Below are 15,515 nucleotides of genomic sequence, written 5' to 3'. Positions count from 1 at the left end.
CAGTCAGGATTTCCCATAAATTTGCTCGACCTTTTTGCATTGTTATAATCTGATGGCGCAATGTGTAGTTGGTTCACACAATCCCTGCCTCTACGGGCCTATTGTGTGCGCATGATGTGTGTATGTGTGTGCAGAAGTCTTGTGATGCAAACTGTTGCTAAAAGTGGCAGAGGAAACATGAAATTTCCTGTTTTGTTGAGTTGTGCAGCAATTGCCCAGTTCTTTATCTCAGAAAGGAGGGGTTGGCCTCGAGTCGCATTTGTGAGGCACAGTTACAACATTGGCCACAGGGACCGTATCCAGTATTCCACCAATATGGGTTTGAAAGGTACAATTTTAGTATAAAAGTGTGTTAGACTACGGCACAACTTTATCCTTCACATTTGCTATGTTGTCAGGTCAGTCCTACGTACTGAACTAAGAGCAGTTAAAGGTTCTGGATTTCCTAAAAGTATTGTGCTTTCACTGTGTTTAAAACTGACAATCACTATGCTCCGTACAAATAAACCCTGCCTACAGTGAAGCACCAATCAACACCCGATGAAAGAAATGACACAGCTCAGAAAGCATTAACAACCTGTCTCAGGGCCACATTTCACGATCGGCACATGGGCCAAAATAATAAATGTAAGTAAGAAACAGCACATACCTTTATCTTCATGTTCTTCAGCCCTAGTTTAGTTTGTGCTCGTATACTTTCAACTTCATCTGGTCATCTGGGCATGATGTGATGAAAAGTGGGTCTTCCATAGCTCTAGGTTGAAGATGACAAAGGTTAAGACAACAGGATTCTAATAGCCCATAGCTATTTGCAACAATGGGACCAGCTTTGCTAGTTAACAACGGTGCTGGTCCCAGATTTGTGATGGCATTGACTTAACCTGTATGCTTTCGACTTAGCTGCTGCCTGTCCTCCATTGCGGATGTAATCTCCTCCTCCAGTCCGGTCTCCCTCCTGAGCTGGTCCTCATAAGTGAACCTATGAGTGGAGAAATGACAAATTAGAAATGGATTGAATTACATGTACATTTAATAAAATAATAGTTTGGTTAAATTAACCAGTTCATTAATTCAGTCCAAATTTAAAGCCAAAATTCAGTATTTTATTTTTGCTCACACTGAAAGTAGTCTAAGAGCCAGGTGAAACTGTAATCCACAGCCACTACAAAGCTAACCTTAGCCACAGCTGGCTAACAATCAATGGAAGGGATAGGGGCAACCGGTTTATTTCAGTGAATATAAAAAACCCTCTTCATGTTCTTAGCCTACATTGGGAAGTACATAGACTTTTTGTTTATTCAAACATAAACAACCTGCCATGTAGACAGTAGGGACCCATATAATGAAATACAAATGCAGAATCCAGCAGAGGGGAAACCCATTTTCACAAAATACCTTTATGATGAGACCACTTAACCTTTACAGAAAGCCTCTAAATAAACATAGGAGATTTTATGCATTAGGCCCACTCCACAGGCAGCAGTTTTTCAAAATGGCCACCAACCAGCTCAAAGGAACCAAATTAGGCCTAGGGCTACTAAGAGTGGTTTAAATGGCCACAAACCAGCTCAAAGGGACCAAATTAGGCCCAGGGCTACTAAGAGTGGTTTAAATGGCCACCAACCAGCTCAAAGGGACCCAATTAGGCCTAGGGCTACTAAGAGTGGTTTAAATGGCCACCAACCAGCTCAAAGGGACCAAATTAGGCCTAGGGCTACTAAGAGTGGTTTAAATGGCCACAAACCAGCTCAAAGGGACCAAATTAGGCCTAGGGCTACTAAGAGTGGTTTAAATGGCCACCAACCAGCTCAAAGGGACCAAATTAGACCTAGGGCTACTAAGAGTGGTTTAAATGGCAACAACTATCGAATGGCTTAAATAGCTTGAGATGGTCTGGAAGACCAAATAAAATGAAACTGATATCAGAACAGTGAATTACACATTTTCTTTCAAAGTTTTACTTTACCAAACAACCACACAGTTGTAAACCTCTAAAGTAGTTACACGAGAAAATGCTGTATTATTATGTTTCTTAATCACTGCACCACACAGACCTTAGGTCTAGCTACTTAAAACAAAGTTACAGAATAAAAACCTTGGCAAAAAACTGAATCCTATAGATCTAGGGGAGACCGGGGCACAAAGTAACGCAGGCCACAAAGGAACAACTAAATAGTGTATCTACATTCCTAGGAAGTTTTGCTTAAATCCATGAATTTAAAAAAAAGAATGAATTGACAAAAAAAAAAATCTGGCCTAATTCTAAATATTCTTGCTGCCACTCATTTTTGATTATTGACCTGTGCAACATTCTCCATGAAGGCTATCTAATCATAATCACATCATTTTGATCAGTAAGATGAGATCTTTTGATTGGTATAGTTGATGACAATAATTATTGTTGTATTTTCTCACAACCACTTACCTACAATGCAATGGTATTTTATATGGTATTAACAGTAGACACATTCACATAATGATACTGGATCAGTTTCCCAAAAAGGAACTCAGTCGAGGTCTCAATTTACATTTCAGAGTTAGAATAGTAGAACACACAAGATGCAGTTTCTACATTTGGTTGTGCATCAGCAGGTTTTCTTTTGTCATGTCAGTCACTGATAATCAGTCAATAAGCCCAAATCAGCTACAATTGTTTAGATTGCTAAATTAGTTTAGAGGCCAGCTATCTAAACTTGTTATCATGGTCGAATTACCGGCCAGGGCGACCCCAATGATTGTGTCAGTCTCACTCAGATATCATATAAAAAATGGAAACATTTCTATAGTCACGGGAAGGAGGGTTGCTCACGGGGCTGAAAGCATCTTATATAAAATGTATTCATTTTGGCTACTCCATTTTTGGTCAATATGGTAGGACTAGAAGATTAAATTTATCATTTATCATTTATAATTCGGGTACGTTTATCCAAATATCAGTTTCAAATCAGAAATGTTTTCAATTACCCCTAATTTTTTTTACAATCGAAGACAGTAACCAGGTCTCCATCCAACCATTTCATGTGGATTAATTACCTGGCGCATGAAAAAAATCCGGGCTGATGGAAACAGGACATGCCAGTATAATTTTCTAAATGTCGACAGACAATTTGTTCGTTTGACATGGTGGGATCTTTTTGTGTCGGTGGTTGTACTTGATTAACATTTTAGTAAAAGTATGAATTTCAGCAAACAAAGGAAGGCACACAACTACAGAGAACAAGCAGGCGTTTCCTAAATTAAATTTTTTGAAGTATTGGCCTTGGGCGAAACAATGTAGGCGGCTCTGAATTCCACAAAGCCTGGTCTCTGCTCAATTCCGTTGGTGGAGTTCATCAGAAACTTCCTTCACCATGGAGTTGAGTTTAGTCAGCTACCTTAGCTCTGGTATGTAAGAGTGTTGGTATGTGTGTATCAGTTCAGGACCCTCAGGGTTACTGGCAGGCAGGCATTACTGGGTGCCAGTCAGGATGGCTGTGTGGAGCTTTGGAGTGTAGAGCAACCGTGATGTGGAGTGTAGAGCAACCGTGATGTGGAGTGAAGGCTTAACCAGAGCGTAACCAGATTACCACTGTGGTTATGGAGGTCATGGTGGTTGGAACCATAGAGATAGATAGAGGACTCTAGTGCCCAAAATCCCATTTTAGCATTGGCAGTGCTATTGAGAACTTTCACAATGTAGTCAACTGGGTGGTACTTCCTATGGGTTAGGGAAGGATCACATAATTCCATCCAGGTCAACAGGAGGGATCAGCCAATGAATTATACTCGTGAGCAAACATTCCATAACTGCAGGTGGCAGTAAATTGCCAACTTTGGGGTTTATACTCAAAGTTAAGACACAGCTTAATGTGAGCTCTCATATTTTTCAACATGTCTTCTACAAAAGGATAGATTTTGAGTTCGACAAACTTGAATTTTTCGGCAGGTACATATGCAGGACGCTACGCTCCACAGCATGGCCTTCGCTACAGATCAAAACTCCAAACCTGCAACCTAATTTTAACCAGAGAGATTACTCCTTTCAAGGTTTTTATTTTTCCAAGCTATACAGAGGGTGCTCTAGCCAACAAACAGCAGAGAACTGAGGACACCATTCCAACCTGGAACGGAGATCTGCATGGAGGAATGGGCCAAAATACTAGCAACCAGCAATACCAGTGTGTGAAAACCTTGTGAAGACTTACAGAAAATGTTTGACCTCTGTCATTGCCAACAAAGGGTATATAACAAAGTATTGAGATAAAACTTTGTTATTGACCAAATACTTATTTTCCCCCCATAATTTGCAAATAAATTCATTAAAAATCCTACAATGTGATTTTCTGGATTTTCTTTCTAATTTTGTCTGTCATAATTGAAGTGTACCTATGATGAAAATTACAGGCCTCTCATATTTTTAAGTGGGAGAACTTGCACAATTGGTGGCTGACTAAATACTTTTTTTGCCCCACTGTATATATATTTTTTTTATTGTGCATTTTGCTATTTGCCTCATGACTCCTGCATACTTTGTTGACTACAAACTTTCTTTACCCAACCGTGGGACAGACTATGTTTGTTCCCACACTCGGGACTCTGACTCTCTATTGGTTACACTGACTTTTGGCCTCCCATCTTATTCTAACCACCTTTTTGTATTCATGTTACCTGATGAAATTGCTGTACAATATGATCTTGTTTCCGTCTGATGCACATTCAGATGTCATAAATCAGCACTGCAGAGCTCTCCCTGTCCTATGTCGTGCCTTGATTGTATTACTGTTGATGATATCTGGAAATGTGCATGTACACTCTGGCCCATCTACAGTTGCTAGCCCCAATTCTGATTTGTGCTCTGATATCTGCTTCACTGATTTCTGCTCTCGTAAAAGCCTGGGTTTTATGCACATTAACACTAGAAGCTTATTACCTAAAATGGTTCAATTGAAAGTGTGGATTCACAGCTTCAATCCAGATGTGTTGGTCATTACTGAGACGTGGTTCAGAAAGAGTGTTTTGAATACTGATGTTTACCTTTTTGGTTATAACCTTTTTCGGCAAAACAGATCTTCCAAAGGTGGGGGAGTGGCCATCTTTACCAAGGATCACCTTCAGTGCTCGGTTGTCTCCACCAAGTCTGTCCTCAAACAATTTGATTCGCTGGTTTTAGGCATTAAACTTTCAAATAGCTCTTTGTTGACTGTTGCTGGGTGCTATCGTCTTCCATCAGCACCGGCCTGTACCCTACCTGCCCCAAGCTCTCTCCTGGCCCCTTACACTAATTCTGAATTTGTCCTGCTAGGTGACCTAAACTGGGACATGCTTAAACCACTTGACCAAGTCCTAAAGCAATGGGACTCAAAAATCAAAATCAAATTTTATTTGTCACATACACATGGTTAGCAGATGTTAATGCGAGTGTAGCGAAATGCTTGTAATGCATCGTCTGTGGACCTATTTGGGCGGTAAGCAAATTGGAGTGGGTCTAGGGTGTCAGGTAGGGTGGAGGTGATATGGTCCTTGACTAGTCTCTCAAAGCACTTCATGATGACGGAAGTGAGTGCTACGGGGCGGTAGTCGTTTAGCTCAGTTACCTTAGCTTTCTTGGGAACAGGAACAATGGTGGCCCTCTTGAAGCATGTGGGAACAGCAGACTGGTATAGGGATTGATTGAATATGTCCGTAAACACACCGGCCAGCTGGTCTGCGCATGCTCGGAGAGCGCGGCTGGGGATGCCGTCTGGGCCTGCAGCCTTGCGAGGGTTAACACGTTTAAATGTCTTACTCACCTCGGCTGCAGTGAAGGAGAGACTGCATGTTTCCGTTGCAGGCCGTGTCAGTGGCACTGTATTGTCCTCAAAGCGGGCAAAAAAGTTATTTAGTCTGCCTGGGAGCAAGACATCCTGGTCCGTGACTGGGCTGGATTTCATCTTGTAGTCCGTGATTGACTGTAGACCCTGCCACATGCCTCTTGTGTCTGAGCCATTGAATTGAGATTCCACTTTGTCTCTGTACTGACGCTTAGCTTGTTTGATAGCCTTACGGAGGGAATAGCTGCACTGTTTGTATTCAGTCATGTTGCCAGACACCTTGCCCTGATTAAAAGCAGTGGTTCGCGCTTTCAGTTTCACGCGAATGCTGCCATCAATCCACGGTTTCTGGTTAGGGAATGTTTTTATCGTTGCTATGGGAACGACATCTTCGACGCACGTTCTAATGAACTCGCACACCGAATCAGCGTATTCGTCAATATTCCCATCTGACGCAATACGAAACATGTCCCAGTCCACGTGATGGAAGCAGTCTTGGAGTGTAGAGTCAGCTTGGTCTGACCAGCGTTGGACAGACCTCAGCGTGGGAGCCTCTTGTTTTAATTTCTGCCTGTAGGCAGGGATCAGCAAAATGGAGTCGTGGTCAGCTTTTCCGAAAGGGGGGCGGGGCAGGGCCTTATATGCGTCGCGGAAGTTAGAGTAACAATGATCCAAGGTTTTACCACCCCTGGTTGCGCAATCGATATGCTGATAAAATTTAGGGAGTCTTGTTTTCAGATTGGCTTTGTTAAAATCCCCAGCTACAATGAATGCAGCCTCCGGATAAATGTTTTCCAGTTTGCAAAGAGTTAAATAAAGTTCGTTCAGAGCCATCGATGTGTCTGCTTGGGGGGGGATATATACGGCTGTGATTATAATCGAAGAGAATTCTCTTGGAAGATAATGCGGTCTACATTTGATTGGTGATAATCTTTCTCAGATTATCACCAATCCCACAAGTTTTGACTCTAACCACAAGTTTTGACTCCAACCACTCTCCTCTATGTTATCCTCACAAATAATCCTGACAGGTACCAGTCTGGTGTTTTCTGTAATAACCTTAGAGATCACTGTTTTACAGCCTGTGTTCGTAATGGCTGCACAGTGAAATGACCTGTCCTGATTTGTCATATAGTCTTGCTAAAAAACTTTAATGAGCAAGCCTTCCTTCATGAACTGGCCTTTGTAAAATGGTATAGAATCAGCTTGATCCCCTTTGTCAAAGACGCTTGGTCCTTCTTTTTTGAAATTGTCAGTGGTATTGTTAACAAACATGCCCCCATAAAGAAAATGAGAGTTTAAAACAGGTTCAGCCCCTGGTTCGACCATGATCTTGCAGAGTTACTCCACCTCAAGAATTGCATTTGGTGAAAGGCTCGGCACACGCATACTCAAGCTGACTGGCTATCGTTCAGGGAAATGAGAAATAAGTGCACTCAGGCTACCCGGAAGGCCAAAGTTTGTTATTTTATGGAGCAGTTCTCTCTCTGTGGCTCCAACCCCAAGAAGTAGGGAAAACTGATAATAGACCCTCCTCCTCACAGCTGCCCATCAAATCAATCAAATCAAATCAAATGTATTTATATAGCCCTTCGTACATCAGCTGATATCTCAAAGTGCTGTACAGAAACCCAGCCTAAAACCCCAAACAGCAAGCAATGCAGGTGTAGGTGGCTAGGAAAAACTCCCTAGAAAGGCCAAAACCTAGGAAGAAACCTAGAGAGGAACCAGGCTATGTGGGGTGGCCAGTCCTCTTCTGGCTGTGCCGGGTGGAGATTATAACAGAACATGGCCATGATGTTCAAATGTTCATAAATGACCAGCATGGTCCAATAATAATAAGGCAGAACAGTTGAAACTGGAGCAGCAGCACGGCCAGGTGGACTGGGGACAGCAAGGAGTCATCATGTCAGGTAGTCCTGAAGCATGGTCCTAGGGCTCAGGTCCTCCGAGAGAGAGAGAAAGAGAGAAAGAGAGAATTAGAGAGAGCACACTTAAATTCACACAGGACACCGAATAGGACAGGAGAAGTACTCCAGATATAACAAACTGACCCTAGCCCCCCGACACATAACCTACTGCAGCATAAATACTGGAGGCTGAGACAGTTGATGTTGATGATGTGGTTGCTACTGACAAGAAGCACATGGTTGAGCTCTTTAATCACTACTTCATTAAGTCAGGATTCCTATTTGACTCAGCCATGCCTCCTTGTCCGTCCAACATTTCCTCACCTCTCACCCCTTCTAATGCGACCATCCCCGGCAGCGTAGCCTAGTGATTAGAGCGTTGGACTAGTAACCGGAAAGTTGCGAGTTCAAACCCCTGAGCTGACAAGGTACAAATCTGTCGTTCTACCCCTGAACAGGCAGTTAACCCACTGTTCCCAGGCCGTCATTGAAAATAAGAATATGTTCTTAACGGACTTGCCTGGTTAAATAAAGGTTAAAAAAAATGCAGCTCCCTCTTTTCCCCCTGCTCCGCTACAAAGCTTTTCCCTCCAGGCAGTCACTGAGTCCGAGGTGCTAAAGGAGCTCCTAAAATTTAACCTCCAAACAACATATGGGTCAAATGGTTTAGACCCTTTCTTCTTTAAGGTTGCTACCCCTATCGTCGCCAAGCCTGTCTCCAGCCTTTTTAACCTGTCTCTCCTTTCTGGGGAGGTTCACATTGCTTGGAAGGCAGCAACAGTTCATCCTTTATTTAAAGGGGGAGACCAAGCTGATCCTAACTGTTATAAGCCTATTTCTTTTTTGCCCTGTTTATCAAAAGTGTTGGAAAAACTTGTCAATAACTGACTGGCTTTCTTGATGTCTACAGTATTCTCTCGGGTATGCAATCTGGTTTCCGCTCAGGTTCTGTATGTCTCACTGCAACCTTAAAGATCCTCATTGATGTCACCATTGCCCTTGATTCTAAGCAATATTGTGCTGCTATTTTTATTGACTTGGCCAAAGATTTTGATACGGTAAACCATTCCATTCTTGTGGTTCCGGCTAAGGAGTATTGGTGTCTCTGAGGGGTCTTTGGCCTGGTTTGAAAACTACCTCTCTCAAAGAGTGCAGTGGATAAAGTCAGAAAATCTGCTGTCTCAGCCACTGCCTGTCACCAAGGTAGTACCCCAAGGCTCAATCCTAGGCCCTACGCTCTTCTCAATTTACATCAACAACATAGCTCAGGCAGTAGGAAGCTCTCTCATCCATTTATATGCAGATGATACAGTCTTATACTCAGCTGGCCCCTCCCCAGATTGTGTGCTAAATGCTCTACAACAAATCGTTCTTAGTGTCCAACAAGCTTTCTCTACCCTTAACCTTGTTCTGAACACCTCCAAAACAAAGGTAATATGGTTTGGCAAGAAGAATGTTCCTCTTCCCACAGGTGTTATTACTACCACTGAGTGTTTAGAGATTGAGGTAGTCACCTCATACAAGTACTTGGGAGTAAGGCTAGAAGGTGCACTGTCCTTCTCTCAGCACATATAAAACCTGCAGTCTAAAGGTAAATCTAGACATGGCTTCCTCCATCGTAATCGCTCCTCTATCACCGCAGTTATCAAACTAAACCTGTTTCAGATGACCATCCTGCCCATGCTAGATTACGGAGACATAATTTATAGATTGGCAGGTAAGGGTACTCTCGTGTGGCTAGATGTTCTTTACCATTTGGCCATCAGATTTTCCACCAATGCTCCTTATAGGACACATCACTGTACTCTATACTCCTCTGTAAACTGATCATCTCTGTATACCCGTCGCAAGACCCACTGGTTGATGCTTATTTATAAAACCCTCTTAGGCCTCACTCCCCCTATCTGAGATATCTACTGCAGCCCTCATCCTCCACATACAACACCCGATCTGCCAGTCACATTCTGTTAAAGGTCCCCAAAGCACACACATCCCTGGGTCGCTCCTCTTCTCAGTTCGCTGCAGCTAGCGACTGGAACGAGCTACAACAAACACTCAAACTGGACAGTTTATCTCAATCTCTTCATTCAAAGACTCAATCATGGACACTATTATTGACAGTTGTGGCTGCTTTGTGTGATGTATTGTTGTCTCTACCTTCTTGACCTTTGTGTTGCTGTGTAATGTTTGTACCATGTTTTGTTCTGCTACCATGTTGTGTTGCTACCATGTTGTTGCTACCATGCTGTGTTGTCATGTGTTGCTGCTTTGCTATGTTGTTGTCTTAGGTCTCTCTTTATGTACTGTTCTCTCTATTGTTGTGATGTGTGTTTTGTCCTATATTTATATTTTATTTTAAGTTAAATTACATTTTTAATCCCAGGCCCCCGTCCTCGCAGGAGGCCTTTTGCCTATTGGTAGGCCGTCATTGTAAATAAGAATTTGTTCTTAACTGACTTGCCTAGTAAAATAAAGGTTAAATAAAATATTAAAATTAAAATTATACCTGTTCAAACAACACACTCCAGGTGGCAGTATGCACCCTTTCCATTTGTATACCAACTCATAGATGTAGTTGAAGAGGAATGTTGAATACCTCAATGGCGCGGCCTCAATGGCGCTGCCTCAAGGCCCCAGGGTTCTGTTCTGGAGCACACTTTCCACTGTGCCCAGAGGACATCATCAGTATTGCAGTACAGCCCAGAAAAACAATTCCCATAGACAGCCCCATAGAGAAGTCAAATTAGAACATTCCTAATTAGACACTTTAGTCATCACCTTTGTGAAAAAACATCTATTAAGTTATTCAAATAATGACGGTGAGGCCGATTTATTTTCCATCACTTACAGCCGAAGATATTAACATTTTAACGTCTCTGACATCATGAGCCCAGCTGGCCAGGGGCCAAGTGCTGGTTGGTATGTTTAACTGTCCACGAGCTTGGTACACTCTGGCAGAGTTCATGGAGCAGGTTCGTGCGATACAGCTGTCCAGATCTGTCCCTCTAGTGCGCAGGCGTATTAATCCCAGTAAAGGCGGATATAAAAATATGTCAGAAACCACATAACAGCGTATGGGAACGCGAGTAGGTTTTTGTTGAGAACAACGGGCGTCTGTCTTGGATGCTGTCTGGAGTTCATATATACCTCAGTGCCTTGCCCCTGCTCACACAGACACAATAATGGGACAGATACAATAATGCAATGCCTATGGTTGAAACAAAAAGAGAAAGAGAAACGCAGCTGGCAGGGAGGGAAGGCCTTTGAGAAGCCTGAAGCTCAGGCTGCAGTGGCCTTTATGAGGGTTCACTCTCTCTGCACACTTCGGGCTGCTCTCCACACCAGGGGTCATCTACTAAGCTGACTGAGAATAGGTTTGTGTATTGGTTTGTTCATTAAAAATACATGTAAAACGGCCATCTCCTGATGAAAGAGGAAAGTGCGCTTTCACAACTCAGGGTGAATTCTAAAGTAATCTATGATGTAGCCTCTACGTACACACCACTGCACCCAGTCTCATTGTGAACAAGTAATGATGCAATGCCACGGAAATCAAACTCAAAACGACAGAAAACTATGTTTATTAATATAGGCCTATGTGGAAGCTTAGACATTCCTCAATGCCACTTTATTCAATCAAGTTGTGAAAAGTATCAGGCCCAATACAGATACTGGGTAACAGCCCAGCCACAAGGGGCTTTGTCCTGAGACCAACAAAGCTACAGTACAAGTACACTATATATACAAAAGTATGTCAACAACCCTTCAAATTAGTGTATTTGGCTATTTTAGGAACACCTGTTGCTGACAGGTGTATAAAATCGATCACATAGCCATGCAATCTCCATAGACAACCATTGGCAGTAGAATGGCCTTACTGAAGAGCTCAGTGACTTTCAATGTGACACCGTCATAGGATGCCACCTTTCCAACAAGTCAATTCGTCAAATTTCTGCCCTGCTAGAGCTGCTCGGTTAACTCTAAGTGCTGTTATTGTGAAGTGGAAACGTCTAGGAGCAACAACGGCTCAGCCGCAAAGTGGTAGGCCAAACAAGCTCTCAGAACGGGACTGCCGAGTGCTGAAGTGCTTAGCGCTTAAAACTCGCCTGTCCTCGGTTTTAACACTCCTCGGGAAGAAAACGTCATCACAAGAACTGTTTGTTGGGAGCTTCATGAAATGGGTTTCCATGGCCTAGCAGCCAACCACAAGCCTAAGATCACCATGCAAAATGCCAAGCGTCAGCTGGATTGGGGGAACGCTTGCTGCAATTGGACTCTAGAGCACTGGAAACGCTTTCTCTGGAGTGATTAATCACACTTTACCATCTGGCAGTCCAACAGACAAATCTGGGTTTGCCAGGTGCCACGAGAGCGCTACCTGCCCCAATGCATAGTGCCAACTGTAAAGTTTGGTGGAGAAAGAATAATGGTCTCGGGCTGATTTTCATGGTTCAGGCTGGCCCTTTAGTTCCAGTGAAGGGAAATCTTAACTCTACAACATACCATGACATTATAGACAATTTTGTACGTCCAACTTTGTGGCAACAGTTTGGGGAAGGCCCTTTTTTTTCAGCATGGCAATGCCCCTGTGCACCAAGCGAGGTCCATTCAGAAATGGTTTTTCAAGATTGGTGTGGGAGAACTTGACTGGCCTGCACAGAGCCCTGACCTCAACCCCATCGAACACCTTTGGGATGAATTGGAATGCCGATGCCAGGCCTAATCGCCCAACATCAGTGCCTGACCTCACTAATGCTCTTGTGGCTGAATGGAAGCAAGTCCCTGCAGCAATGTTCCAACAGCTAGTGGAAAGCCTTTCCAGAACAGTGGAGGCTGTTATAGCACCAATTCCATATTAATGCCCATGAATTTGGAATGAGATGTTCGACAAGCAGGTGTCCACATACTTTTGGTAATGTAGTGTGCCATCTCCTGTTGTGGAAAAAGGTAACCAATTGTCATACTTCACTGAAAATAAAGATACCTTAAGATACCTTAACCTTAAATGACAAGTAAAAGTGAAAGTCACCCAGTAAAATATTACACGAGTAAAAAGGTAAAAGTATGTGGTTTTAAATATACTTAGGAATCAAAGGTAAATGTAATTGCTAAAATATACTTAAGTATCAAAAGTGAAAGTAAAAGCATAAATCATTTCAAATTCCTTATATTAAGTAAACCAGACGGCACCATGTTCTTGTTTTTTAAATGTATTTGCGGATAGCCAGCAGCACACTCCAACACTCAGACATCATTTACAATTAAGCATGTGTGTTTAGTGAGTCAGATTAGAGGCAGTAGGGATGACCAGGGATGTTCTCTTAATATGCGAGGGAATTTCCTGTCCTGCTAAGCATTCAAAATGCAATGAGTACTTTTGGGTGTCAAGGAAAATGAATGGAGTAAAAAGTACATAATTTGTTTAGGAATGTAGTGAATTAAATATAAATTTGTAAAAAATATAAATAGAAAAGTACAGAACTCAGAAAAGGACTTAAGTACTAAGGTATTTTCTCTATACACCTAGTCATAGATAGTGATGTCTAAGCGAGAGTCCGGGGCTGGGTTTCCGGTGAGGACCTGCCTTACAACAAGCCTGCAAGCCCTCAGTCCAGCCTCTCTCAGCCTATTGCGGACAGTCAGCACTGATGGAGGGATTGTGAGTTCCTGTTGTAACTTGGGCACTTGTTGTTGCCATCCTGTACCTGTCCCGAAGGTGTGATGTTCTGATGTGCAATTCCTGTGCAGGTGTTGTTACACGTGGTCTGGCACTGCGAGGGCGATCAGCTGTCCGTCCTGTCTCCCTGTAGCGCTGTCTTAGGCGTCTCACAGTACGGACATTGCAATTTATTGCCCTGGCCACATCTGCAGTCCTCATGTATCCTTGCAGCATGCCTAAGGCACGTTCATGCAGATGAGCAGAAACCCTGGGCATATTTTTGTTTTGTTTTTCAGTCAGTAGAAAGGCCTCTTTAGCATCCTAAGTTTCATAACTGTGACCTTAATTGCCTATTGTCTGTAAGTTGTTAGTGTCTTAACGACTGTTCCACAGGTACATGTTCATTCATTGTTTATGGTTCATTGAACAAGCATGGGAAACATTGTTTAATTTAACCCTTTACAATGATGATCTGTGAAGTTATTTTGATTTTTACAAAATATCTTTGAAAGACAGGGTCCTGAAAAAAGGGATTAATCCAGATCAAGACCCTGGTGAGGACAACGAGCACACAGATGAGCTTCCACTACGGTTCCTGACTGTTTGTGCAGAAATTCTTTGGTTGTGCCAACTGGTCTCAGACAATCCCGCAGGTGAAGAAGCCGGATGTGGAGGTGCTGGGCGGGCGTGGTTACATGTGATACCCTTTGGGTGTACTGCCAAATTCTCTAAAATGACATTGGAGGTGGCTTATGGTAGAGAAATTAACATTAAATTCTCTGGCATCAACTCTGGTGGACATTCCTGTAGTCAGCATGCCAATGGCACGCTCCCTCAAAACATGTGGCATTGTGTTGTGTGACAAAACTGCACATTTGAGTGGCCTTTTATTGTCCCCAGCACATAGTGCACCTGTGTAATGATCATGTTGTTTATTCAACTTATTGATATGCCACACCTGCCAGGTAGATCATTTTGGCAAAGGAGAAATGCTCACTAACAGGGATGTAAACAAATTTGTGCACAAAATGAGAAAAATAAGCTTTTGGTATGTAAGGAAAATGTATGGGATCTTTATTTAAGCTCGTGAAACATGGGACCAACACCTTACATTTGTGTTTATATTTTTGTTCAGTGTAGTTGATGATCCCTGATCTTAGTGCTGCGATGCATTTGGGAAATTGCTATGTGGCGGAAGCTGTGTGCGTGGGGCCCTGGTTTGCATTACATGGTTACACGCTCATGCTTTTGGGAAGGAACTGCTCTGGGCCTCTGCCCCAGTCATGTGAGCATGAGTAACAGGCAGCAACACTGGAAGGTTTCTGAGCTCCACTTCCTCTTAACCCTCTCCTCTGACCTCAATCACAGGCTGGTAGATTGCAACCAAAGAGAAAAGGCCTACTAGTGTACAATAGTGTTTACTTCAACCATGGGGTTTAATAGGCTCTGTCCCAAATGGAACCCAATTCCCTATGACGTGAACTACTTTTGTTCAGGGCCCATAGGGCTCTGGTCAAAAGTAGGGCACTTTATAGGGGGTAGGATACAATGTTTGCCTCCCAAATTGTATTAGCGTAAGTGGGCCTTAAAGTTAAACAAATGAAATGAATCCTGACCTATTTTTAAAGTTCATAATCATGTCAAGGCCAAGCAGGATGAACCTTGATTATGTACCAGCCTTTATACAGTGCCTAACAATGCATATAATCTTAAATTCAGATACATTTCCCCATGGGGATAGACATTTGGTTGCAGCTCTGTGCATACATAACACAATCGAAGATAGACTAAGGACATATACGGACAATAAATACAGGTAGAAAAAGTACAATTCAGGAGCGATCAATGTTTAATCTGTACACAACAGAACACTATATAAACTACAATGTCAGCCATAGTCCAACCTGCTGTTCCCACTTGTAGATGTAAACATTCAGACGCCTTTCTGCCACTGGGACAGAGGATAATTTGTCCCCATTTATTTTGTGTCCAGTTGGATGCTTTGTAAAAAGTTGTGCAGAATGCTAATGAATATCCATGGAGAACAAGTTCTTGACAGTTTTGTTATGAGTCTCATTTGAATTTCCTTGACTCCGTGTCCCATCTCCTCGCTTCCTTCTCCAAGAGCATCAGAGAAGGCCTGAGGGGAGGAACCTC

The sequence above is a fragment of the Oncorhynchus gorbuscha genome, linkage group LG12 (assembly GCF_021184085.1).
Source record: "Oncorhynchus gorbuscha isolate QuinsamMale2020 ecotype Even-year linkage group LG12, OgorEven_v1.0, whole genome shotgun sequence".
NCBI lineage: Eukaryota > Metazoa > Chordata > Actinopteri > Salmoniformes > Salmonidae > Oncorhynchus > Oncorhynchus gorbuscha.
The sequence above is the reverse complement of the archived record's forward strand: the minus strand, read 5'-3'. Positions refer to the sequence as shown.